This window comes from Crocodylus siamensis, chromosome 9 (assembly GCF_052110815.1).
Source record: "Crocodylus siamensis isolate JL-2025a chromosome 9, ASM5211081v1, whole genome shotgun sequence".
Lineage (NCBI taxonomy): Eukaryota > Metazoa > Chordata > Crocodylia > Crocodylidae > Crocodylus > Crocodylus siamensis.
Window position 1 is genome coordinate 24456412 of NC_143403.1, and position 12358 is coordinate 24468769.

A 12358-nucleotide genomic window follows, 5' to 3' on the forward strand; every position below is an offset into this window, starting at 1 on the left:
TGTTAAGTCTGATACTACATTCAACCAGGTTTATCTTCAACTGGTTTCAGCCATTTTGAAACTGGTTTATGTGCACTGAACTTCTGCTCTGTTACAGGTTTAAACCAGTTTCTGATCACTTAAAACAGTTTATGTGCAACTTCTGTCCCTAGTCTCTGAAACCACACTTCAGGTAGTTGAAGGCTGCTATTAAATCCTCTCTGTTTTCTCTTCTCCAGACTAAATAAGCTCAGTTCCTTCAGCCTATCATCATAAATCATGTGCCCCAGCCCCCTAACCATTCTTGTTTCCCTGCACTGGTTCCACGCCTGTACCGGTGCATGAGACTGTTCCATCCTAAGTGTAGCACTTTGTACTTGTCCTTATTGAATCTCATGAGATTACTTTTGGTCCACATCTCCAACTTGTCAAATTTACTCTGAATCCTAGCCCTACCCTCCAGTGTATCTACTATTCCCCTCAGCTTGGTGTCATCTGCAAACTTGCTGAGGATGCACTCTTACCATCTTCCAAGTCATTGATGAAGATATTGAGCAAAACTGGCCACAGGACCAACCCATGGGGCACTTCACTTGAGACCAGCTGCCAACTAGACATTGAGTCATTGACTGCTACCCTCTGAGCCCAATGATCCAGCCAGTTTTCTATCTACCTTACATTCATTCAACCTGAACCTTCTTAGCTTGCTTGTGGGAAACCATATTAAAGGCCTTGCTAAAGTCAGGGTATATCACATCCACTGCTCTCCCCACATCCACAGAGCCAGTCACCTTGTCATAGAAGGCAATCAGGTTAGTCAGGCAATGACTTGGCCTTGGTGAATTCATGCTGATTGTTTCTAATCACCTTCTCCTCCTCCATGGATTCCCTGAGGACCTGCTTCACAATTTTTCCAGGGACTGAGGTGAGAATTATCAGGCTGTAGTTTCCCAAATTCTCCCTTTCTTAAAGAACAGCACTATATTTGCCCTTTTCTAATGATCCAGAATCTCTTCCAATAGCCATGAATTTTCAAAAATAACTTCAGACATAGCAGCTCTGCAATCACATCAGCCAAGTCCCTCCACACACTGCCAAGTCTGCTTTTCTGAAGTCCAAGATCCTTACTCTGCTGCTCTCCTTCCTTCCTTCCTTTCCTCAGGGTCTTGAACTTAATCATCTCGCAGTCACTGCTGCCCAAGTTCCCATCCACTAGTATGCTCCCCACCAATTCTGCCCCATTTGTGAGCAGCAGATCAAGAGGAGAACAGCCTTTAGTTGGCCTCTCCAACACTTGCACCAGGAAGCTGTCCCCAACACTCTCCAAAACCTAATCTTCCCTTACTGCAACTTCAGATCTCTTATCTGCAACCAATTCTTTTCTAGCACCAATCATGAGAGGGTGTCCAATGTGCAAGTAATAATTTCTTATCAACCTTGCTTATCATTGCTTGCTATATCCAACCAGCCCAAAAATACCTGCAGATCATTTACTGAAATGTAGCGGGGGCTATGAAGGAGGCTGCAGCCACCCCAAATTTTGCCATAGCTCCCTCCCAGCACGGCCACTGCCACACACCCGGTGCAGCCCCAGCTCCTCCCGGTGGGTGGGGGTTGCAGGGCTTGAGCCAGGGCTGTGCCGGGCGTGCAGTGGGAGCAGCACTGGGAAGGAGCTACAGCAAAATCTGAGGTGGCTCAAGCCCAGGCCCCAGTGAGAGGACCCCAAGCCCAGCCCACAGCTGCAGCCCACCTGCCCCCCTCACGCAGATCCAGGGGACACATGCTCCCCCGTGCCCTCCCAGGGTGTGCATAACGGTAGGAGCCACCCCTCCCCAGGGCCACCCCACACCCTCTCCCCCAGCCCCGGCTGGGCAGCACCTACCTCTGTTCCTGCCCCCTCCCTCACCATGGGGGGGGTGTGATCTGCCTCTCCCATGCCCCTTCCCTCCCCCCTTTCCAGCACAATTAACTTACCAGCTGGAGTCAGCTCTGTATACTGATGGACTGTATTCCTCGCTGCCTGAGTGCTGTGCTGTGGCTGTGTGCACATATGGGCATTTATCAGCCAAACTATCAGCTACATCAGGCCGATTTCTGATACAGGCAATTCTTCCTTATGTCAGTACCGATCTGATAGCAGACTGATATGTCAGTGCACCTTTAACTGAGAGGCTGAGATAATGACGTGCACTCAGTGAAGCTGCCAGTCGTGAAAAGTAAAAAGTTTTGGTGCCATCTTTTAAGAAGCCAAATGCAGTGCTGCCGCAATGCTGCAATCTGAAGATGATGAGTGAAAAGAAATCCAAGAAAGCTAGATACATTTCAGCTCAGGATCATATGCGGTAGTTCCCTGTAGGAATCTTGCATGCAGATATTGGTAAATTGTTTTGTTCCTTGTGTATTTTGCTATATAATTATGCCTCAGTTTTTGCCTCTCAGCCAGTCAGTAGCAAGGGGTGGGGCCAGTAGGGCTCCTCAGCCAATCAGTAATGAGGAGGGAGCTCACTGTGAAAACACCATGAAATGGGTTCCGTGCTGCAAGCAGTCCATGAAAATCCTTTTGTCTTGATGTAATTTAAGCAGGTCCCAAGCTATAAACTGACACCCTGACCTACTTCACAGTTAATTACTCGGGTAGCTGTACCCTTTTCGTGCACATAGAACATAGCCCGATGGACACATGGTCTCTTAGGGCACTTCTATATGTACTCCAGGGGTGGGGGGAGGATACTTTAATTAAAGTGGCAGCAAGAGCCACTCTAATGAAAGCACCACTGTGTTTCGAGTACCAGCATCTCCGTGCTTCAAACTGGCAACAAGCTTTATTTGTTGAATGAGCTTGTTCAATGAGCTTTATTTCAAGCACCCCACTGCCATTTTGAAGTGTAAGGACACTGATACACAAGACGCAGGAGACTGCTGGAGCATGGCAATTGCTACGCTCCAGTGGACTCGATTAATCGAATTGCATTGGGGCAGCCTCTACACTCATGTATGGGCATCTTTAGCCAGCACTGTACCTAGACTCCTGGCAGCCAGGGGCAAACTTTTAGTATTGCCACCCCCCATCCCCTTCACCAGAGATAATGATAATAATAATCAGACAATGACAAAAATTACCATTTTCAGGCCCCCTTTCTGTCCGGGCCCCAGGCAGCTGCCTGGTTCACCCATGGCTGTCTGACCCTACCCTTAGCCTTTTCCATACAATGTCCCATGCTCCTCAGAAAAACTAGGTTTAAAGATCTGCATTGTTTTGTAAATTGCATAGTCAGGACCCTGAATTTGCAAATTGAGTCCCAATTCCTTGCTCTCTGAAATGCAGAACCATCATCCCCCCTTGCACTGAAGCAAGCTGCTTTTTCCAGAAGACTAATTCCACTTCCACTTTAAACTTTTAGCAACGCTAAAAATGAGAACTTCTACCTTACAGTTCTTTAGTTTCACATTCTCTTTGGACATACATTCACACCAGTTACAGCTGCAGAAAAAATTTATCAGCATTCCTTGATTGTTAGGACTCACTCATATCTTCTACTTGCAAATATAACAGTCACAGTTGTATTGTTTTCAATGTGGAAACTTCCTGAAGGAATCAGGACTCGGGGTAGGGATGATATCTTTTATTAGACCAACTAGATTTTCGGCAAAAAAAAAAATCTTTAATTGCAAGTTGTTGGGCACAATTACCTGGGAGAACTTTTACAATCTTTTCTCCTATGCCTGAAGAAGGGTGCTTTGCCTCTAAACCAGGGGTGGACAAAATGCAGCCTGCTGGGTGGATGCAGCCTGCCAAGCCCCTAAAAATTTAGAAAATTAATATTTATCTGCCCCTGGTTGCCTGTCATGCAGCCCTCAATGGCTTGCCAAAACTCAGTAAGCAGCCCTCCGCCTGAAATAATTGCCCACCCCTGCTCTAGACCAATACAGCTACAACCTGGATACCTGAAAATTCATGAAGCATTTTTTGAAAGTATACATGACCCAGCCCTTCACTTTTGCATTGTTGATTACTCAGAACAAAGGAGTTACTTTCTTTCCTAGACCAAGGGATTCAGTATGAATTGCATATGCCATTGGCATATCAACTGTTATGAATAAACTATCATAAAAAACTGAGTTACTTCAGAATTACAGTAAAAGACCACTGACCAAACATTAGTGACCATCAGCCAAGATAGACAGAACATGTGTCAACAGCATGATTAGAATTTGAAAGAGGTGCTGGGACACTATGATAAGACTTAATTGCCTAGGGCAGAGAAGGGAACTTGTTGGGCTAGGGAGACATGTTAATGTTGCCAATATGGACAAGTATTAAGCTTTGCTATTCCATTTATATCCAGAAATACTAAAATATAGTATTTGAGTTGACTGATATATGCTGGATTCTTTTGAAAAGTTCAGCACCAGTAGAAACATCAGGTGGGTGTATGGCTCACAACAGGGACAAGTGTCCACCAGGAGTAAAGATTCATTTGAGTATGCTGCAGGAGCCACAACAGATACCCTATCTCAGTAACAAAGCAACGGAGCTGCAGGGCTGTCCCCTGGGGGTGGAGCGGAGTGACAGCGGGTGGGGGGGAAAGGGGAAGCCTGGTGGCTCCCCAAGAGAAAATAAGAAGGATCTCAGGCTTTGCTTGTTCTATAGAACCATCATGAAACTGTGCATACAATTTGTTTGTTACTCTGAAGCCTAGAAGTATGCACTGTTCAAACCTAATTAAGAATGATTTTGCCATTATATAAGTACATCTAAAGAAGTTTTTTAGAAAAATGATCATAGATTTAGTTGTACAACTCCCATTAACATTAATGGAAGTCCTGCAGCTCAATCCATGCACACTGTGCCAAAAATATACCCCCTGATGTCCCTCCATACACATGACCTTTTATTGTAAAATGCAAAGTTTCAAAATCAGTTGACACATATTAACCCTTCAGAACACACCACTATTCAAGACACAGACCTCTTTAAAAAACTTGTCTTTCCTGAACCATGTGAACAGGTACACAGGCAGATAAGACATACTGATGTTAATGAATACCCATACAAAAAACGCCACCAAGATTGGCAGGCTATCTCCCAAACTTGAGAGTGCTATTAATGCCTCAAAGACCACTCCTGAGCAAACCCAAAGGTCTTTTCATTATATTTAGTCTCTTTGATCTCTCTCCTACGTTTACCTCATGGAGCATCCTCCTTACCAAAACTCTTAGCACTTCTTGGTTTTTCAACACAGAATACTCCTATTTGTGATTACGGTATCTCAGTCAGCATCTCTTCTAGCTTTATCTCATCTTCCTTCTGTGTAGGTAGTTCACTGGTTCGTCTGGTTTCTTCCATCTATCCTAATTACTACAGCAATTTCACTCACTCCCACAGAAGCACAATACTTGTGCTACCAAGGCCCAATTCCACTTCTTCCCATCTGTCCAGCCTTTTCTCATGGATATTACCTTCCAAATGTCCCATCATGATCTTAAACTCATTACTCAAAAAGCCAGACACCTTATGCATTCTGAAGAAATCCCCTCCTCTCTGCCCCTCATTGGGTCAGCCCAGGGGACCCCTCTCTCTCTCTTTGCTTACTTTTTGGGTCAGGCTGGTCAACCAGGTGACTTGGCCAGATAAATCCCAAGGGGGAGGGGAGGCCTCTCTCTTCCTCTGGCAGGCATTTTGAAAAGCCACAAGCAGCATGCCTCCAGGTGCAGCCTGGATGATTCTCTGTAAGTAAAGACCTGGAAACTAGCCAGAAGTCTAGAATTAAGTATAGGCACTCATGTCTTAAAAGGGCCGCCATATTCTATATCTGCAAAGCCCCAACTTACTTTTGTTTGCTCAAAGGGTATTCTGACTTCCTCGTTCTACCCCAAACCCCTCCCTACCTCTCTGATCAATAAAGGTATTGGGTTACAGTGTGCCTAGCTGTGTGTATGTGGAGGAAGGAGAGGCAAGCCTTTTAGCTCCCAACCCAGCCAGCAGAGCTTGTCTGTTTAAGTTCCCGCAGCCCTACCTGAAGTTATCTTGGGATGCTTCATGCTGTAAGAGGCACCCAGAAATATTTCCTGTGGGCAAGCAACCCCAAGGTTTGCAGGGTCTGTGTGCCCCAGGCTGCACAGAGCCCTAACTGAGACTAGTGACCAGGTGGTGGCAGTGTTTGTTACCCCAGGTTTGCAGGTGTTCTCCAGGAAGCGGGATGGCTGGCTGTAGGCATCCTGTGGGAGACTCCAAAAACAAGGATTTTGGGCCTGGCACAGTGAGGCGGGTGGCTCTGTGCAGTAGCGCCTCCTACTGTGCCACCATATGCATCATTCAAAATCCTTTCCACTTCTACATCACATTCCTGTATCATTTAAAGACACTGCCCTCCCTGCCATGAAGGCTTGTATGTTCCATTTGTCTTCTCACTCTCTTCAACCCTAGTCTAGACTCATGTTCTTATCAAGTCTTGCTATTTCTCAATATTATATTTAAAAATCTGCCCCTTCCTCTGTAAGAGATGGAAAACATAGACCATATAATCGGGGGCCTGAATTATGAATGATCCATACTCTTCTATCTAGACACTGCAGCTAGGAAATCATCTGCCATTCCAACCATCCCTTTCCTTGCTGCCAAGTCACATCACTGGCCTTATTTTCAAGTTCTGCTCCAGCTCTGCTTAAACCTACACCTCAGTATGTCAGGATTTGTTTCCTCCTACACCCCAGACTACTGTTTCCACCTCACCACTCCTCTCTCCTTGGAACTCCCTTTGTCTCTTGTTCCACTCAACCATTCTTATTCTGCTTCTAGACTTTAAGTAGGTTCCCTTTTCCCTGAGCCAAGTTCCCCCTCAATGCTCACTGCTCCCCCTTTTCCTTCAAGTGCTATTCTCTCCAATGCTCTAAGTTCTTGAGACATGATCCTTTATCATCTAGGAAGTATTTGCCTAAAATAAGATTGTAAGCTCTTCAGTGAAAGAACCTGACCTTCCTATGTTCATAAAGTGTTATAAGAAAACTAAAGCACTATAAGAACTTTCCTACAACTTCAAGCTATTAGGGACTGTTCAAAAATGAAAATATTGGCTAGATACAGACAATATTTGAGTATCTTCAGTATTTTAGTTTCATTTTAAAACTTTGTCTTTCAGATGGATGCAGTAGAACAACCACAGAGTACAGCTGAACTCAGCAGGTATCATTTCACATTAAGCTCACTGCAGGTTTGGGGCTGAGGTATGGAATAAGTTCAGGGAGGGTCTGTTCCAACAGCAGACCTCAACCAGGGTACTACACCTTGCATACTGACTATAATTCATGGTCCAGTCCACCATGGTCCTCCCTGTCAAGACTGCTGATAAGGAGATCACTTAGTAGTAGATGTTGCTATGTAGACATTTGCCCAAAAAAACCAAGACCACTAATTCATTTCACATAAGCCAACAAATAGTCTTAAGATCATAGCAAATTCCAGTTGCCACTAAGCTGGACCACTTTAAAATAGGCAAATAAATAAATAAAAGAGAACCTAGTGCTTTTTATGGAAAAGAAAGAAAAATATATTTGAAGATCAAGTTAGAGTAGTGATTCACCTTCACTGACCTGCATCAAAAAGGTTCGGGTGACATTGTGGTAGCAACTCTAGAACATGCACCAGGGTGGACAACCTATGGCAGGGGCAGTTGCTATCATGTGGCACACAAGCCCCTGGCACTCAAAAACAGGAGGTGCTTGAATGGAGGCAGGGAGCCGAGGGCTTCAAGAAGCAGGTAAGATACTGCTGCGAAGATGTCAGATGCCACCACCAAAAGCCAAGTTACCCCTGCTCAGGCCTTGCAGCCACTGCCAAATTCAGGGCTTTGGATCCTTGCTTATCATGTAAAATTGCAGCAGCCTGTAGGGCCAGGGAAGGGTTAACCTGACTTTTGGTCCTGATGCCTCCGCCACCAGTAATGCCAAGCCTCTACTATGCTCTGCTCTGCTCTGCTCTGCTCTGCTCTGCTCTGCTCCCTATGGCCACGGCCAGAGCTCAAGCCACCCTGGCTCCATTCTGGCTCCTCAGGGACAAACTCTGTCAGGTCTGTTTCTGAGGGGCAGAGATCAGGGCTTTATTCCAAGAGAGGACAGGGCTTAACTTGTGGAACACCTGCCAGAAAGGTTAGCCCTCACGGGCATGCACCAGGGCTAACAACTGAGGAACTGCACCCCTGCTGAAACAACAACTGAGGAACTGCTAAAAAAGAATATATCTTGTTTTAGATGAAGTCAAGTAACTAGTCAGTCCACAAACATCACTGTGCTCTGTGAAGTATCTTAACGAAGCAGATGGTAACTAATGGTTTTGGAGACCCAAACTGAGATGCCTTGAAGGGGCAGGCCCGTCACACAGGGGATGCTTTCTCACTTTCACAGTCTCAGCTTGAGCACCCCCGAAGCCCTCGCCCCTTCTGCAAATCTTGGCCTGCAACCGCACGCGGTTGGTCCCTGCCACTGAACCGACTTGCAGGCCGAAGGGTACGTCGGAGCCAACGTTTCCAGCTACTTTACCCTACACTTGGCAGCTTCCTCCTCTCTTTCACCCACCACGGAAAAAGAGGGGCGACGACATTACACCAGACAGATGAGCAAAGGGGACTCTGGAGTAACCAGCGCAAGGGCTCTCCTGCTCTTCACACACAGCACAAGGAAGGGTCACAAAAGGAGCGGCCCGCGGGGCAACTCCGGAGTCACGAGAGCATCCTGGAGGAGGTCTAGCTCACCCCTCTGCCCCGCGGCCGCGGCCTCCTCCCTCCCTCGTGCCGGCCCACCGGGGCAGCAGACGCGCCGAGGCGGGCCCGCGCGGGACCGACCCGCGAGCGGCTCCGCGCCCCGCCCCCCCGCGCGCGCGAGCCCCCGGGGAGGCTGCAGCCTCCGCCCGCCGCTGCTTACCGGGCGAGGCGCGGGTCCTCCGCGGCCGGACTCGCTCTGCAGCTCGCCGAGCAGCAGCGCCGCCATTCCCCCCCACGACCCCTGCTCCGGGCGGCGGCGGGGACGGGCAGCGCTGCGGAGCCCGGCGCACCCGGGACCCGCGCCGTGCCCCCGGGCCCGACGGACAGCCTCCGGGGTCGGGGCGCAGCGGCCTCGCCCATCCCGGCGCCGGCCGGTCCCGTCCGACCTAAGCGGAGCTGCGAGGCTCTTCCGAGGGGCCTGCCTTGCAGCGGCCCCGTCTGCCGAGGCCCAGGCTGCGCTGGGGCTGGACGAGGAAAGATGCCGCCAGCCCGGCTCTCCCCGTCAGGGCAGCCCCTCACGTGCCTGGCCTGGGCCCGCGCGCGGCCCAGCTGCTGCTTTGCTGCAAGGCGGCCCCCCCACACTGCTGCTCGGGGCCTCGTTTCTCCGAGCCCCTCAGGCCTGAGCCCCTGCGGCTGGCTTCGCCTTCCCCTGTAGCAGGGGGTACGCCGGCATCCCCTGCGGGCAGTCCCCGCTCACCGCCACCCCTGCCAGCGGTGTGTGCGGGAGCTCCACGCTTAGCCCCGCCAGCGCAGCCGGGCCCCGGTCGCCAGGGGCTTGAACTGTTCATGGTCTGGACTCTGGAGCATAGGAGTTAGCTGCTGTGGTTCCCCTGCCTTACCTGGGGCAGGTTAGGGCATGAGGTCTGCGGTGTATCAGGGTTGACAGTACTCTTACGTAGAGTTTAGAAAATGAGGGTTGGAAGGGATCTCAAGAGGTCACCTAGTCCAACCCCCTGCTCAAAGCAGGACCAGCCCCACTATATCATCTTAACCAAGGCGTTGTCTACTGGGGCCTTCAAAACCTCCAAGGACAAAGAGTCCACAAGCTCTCTGGATAACCTGCTCCAGTGTTTTACTACCATCCTTGTGAGAGAGTTTCTCCTAATATCTAACTGTCCCAGGGAGCCGGAACGGGACTTACCCGCGACAGCGGTGGAGCCCGAGCGGGACATCCGCCACTTGTTTATGCCAGTGCGGCCGGAGCCGGCAGTTGGAGGCCGGCGATAAAAGTAGCTGCCGAGGAAAGACGGCGGCGGGACCCAGAGAGAGGGCTCTCTGCCGTCAAGGCAGAGGATCCCAGTGGGAAGCGAGCAGGTAACCTCGCACCCACCGGGAGTGAGGACCCCAGAGGGCGACGGGACCCAAACCCCTCGAGAGGAGGGTCAAGGGACATCGGCGGCAGGCGAGCTGCCGCCCGCCCGGACCAAGGGTTGGAGAGCGGCAACCGTGGCCAAACGGCGGACCTGCTCGGAGGGGAGACGGGCAACCCCGGCGGGGAGTTGCAGCCCGCCCAAACGGAGGGGAGAACAGCAGTGGCAGCCAGCCCCAGCACAAGCGGGGAGCAGCAGACCGGCCCAGAAGACGAGGGATCCAGCGACGAAGAGTTCTGGGACTGTGAACCCTCAACTTGCAGGGCTTACAGGTCTGGGGTTGGGGGGTCGGCCCAGTGGGGCACCGACGAGGTGCAGTAGGGCCTAGACCGGTGTTGGCCACTGGTGGCCAAGAACACAGAGAAGGGTTGCCCGCAAGGGACCTAGGAAGGTCTGGGCTAAACACTTAGAGTTAGCCTTCCAGATTCCTCACATTAGAAGAGGAGCCCGTTGAGGAGTATCGCCCGGGAGGTCCGGGCAGGGGCCCGTAGAGGAAACCCCGTCTTGGCCGGGATCCGGTCCTGTAACGCCCAGGGCACGGGGAGCCCGAGGATAAGGGTCGGCTGGGCCGGTGAGGCGACCGGCCTCGGGATAGGGAGCCGGGATCGATTAGAAAGGACACCCGAGGAGGCGTGAGGCCGGGGTGCAAGGGGTGGTGGAGCCCCGCAACGTGACCGCCGGGGATCCCGGGCTGTGGAGTAACCAGGAACCGCCCTACTGAACCTAACAGCAAGTCGTGGCGGGTGAGAACCAGGGCAGGAACTTGACGACTCAACATCTACTCCGGGTCAACGGCATCCCAGGGTGAGTAGCGGCAGTCCTCCACCCTCAGGCCGCTATTCACAGGGAATTCCCCTACCCCCAGCCTGGCGGTCACACTAACCTAAACATCCCTTGTTGCAACTTGAAACAGTTGCTCCTTGTTCTGCCACCACTGAGAACACACCAGCTCCATCCTCTTTGGAGCCTCCCTTCAGGTATTTGAAAGCTGCTGTTAAATTCCCTCTGTCTCCTCCAGACTAAAGAAGCCTAGTTCCTTCAACCTCTCCTCATAAATCATGTTCCCCAGCCCACTAACCATTTTGATTGCCCTCCACTACTCTCCCTCCAATTTGTCCACATCCTTTCTGTAGTGGAGGACCCAAAACTGGACAAAGTGAGTGTGTCTACATGTTCTTTAATGTGCCGTAATCGGCACTACTGCACATTAGCACAGATGAACGCTTTTTGTGTGACAGTTAATGTGCATTGGACTAAAACTACTGTGCATTCGCACAGTTTTTCCTAGCCATGCTTATCCGCAGTAGAATTAGGCCACTGCACATTAAGCATCTCATGTAGACATACCCAGTGTTCCAGATGCAGCCTCAGTGGTGCTGGATACAGGGAAATCATCACTTCCCTCAACCATCTGGCAACACTTCTATCAGTGCAGCCCAGGATGGTGTTAGCTTTTGCAATGAGGGCACACTATGGATTGTAGAGAATGGTTTGGATCACCCTGCCTCAGGCAGGGGGCTGGACTAGATGACCTCCAGTCTAGATGACCCCAGCCCATTTTCCTCTGTAAAGGAAGAATGTCTTACATTTGAAAGATTGTCTTTAAGCAGCTTAGCACAACAGAACTTGGGACTTTTGCTGCTTAGGGAGCTTGGCATTTTCTAAACTCTTTTGTATCCAAAATTCACAGCAGTTCCTTATCATGGCAGGACGCATTTGTCAGCTTCCCTGCCTGCGCTCCATCGGGCCAGCCCACTGCCACAGGTCCTTGTGCAGTCAACAGTCTTATCCAGTTCCACCTGTACCAGGCCTCAGATTCCTCACTTTCATTAATCAGATAGGGATGTAACAATTATATTTGGAGCCTTCAGACAAAGATGAGATCCACATTCATTTATTAGAGCTAAATGCAGCTCACCTCAGTCTAACTAACTGTCTTCCCAATCAGCAGCAATTGAACACTAATGTAGACGAATTGGTCAGCCTTGGCCTTTTGGTAAAATCAAGTATCCATTTATTATCAAGGGATTATGTGCTAACACAGCAGTTATTCTGTATTATAGTCCACTGAATATTTCCATAAGGAAAATCAACTGAAAGTGACCTTTTAAACCAAGTTGTTCCTGGGTCTTTTACTATTCCTTTACCCACCAAGTATTCCTTTTATTACTTTGCTCTTACAATATAGGGTTACTCTCTGCATGGCATGTCACACGTTGTGCTACTCCTTAGCTTAGATTTAAAATATTTTAA

At 49.8% G+C, this 12358-nt stretch overlaps 1 pseudogene; it reads right to left on the minus strand.

Moving 5' to 3' along the window:
- Positions 1–12358, minus strand: part of LOC149857222 (plasmanylethanolamine desaturase 1-like) — a 134910-nt pseudogene that overhangs the window by 92432 nt on the left and 30120 nt on the right.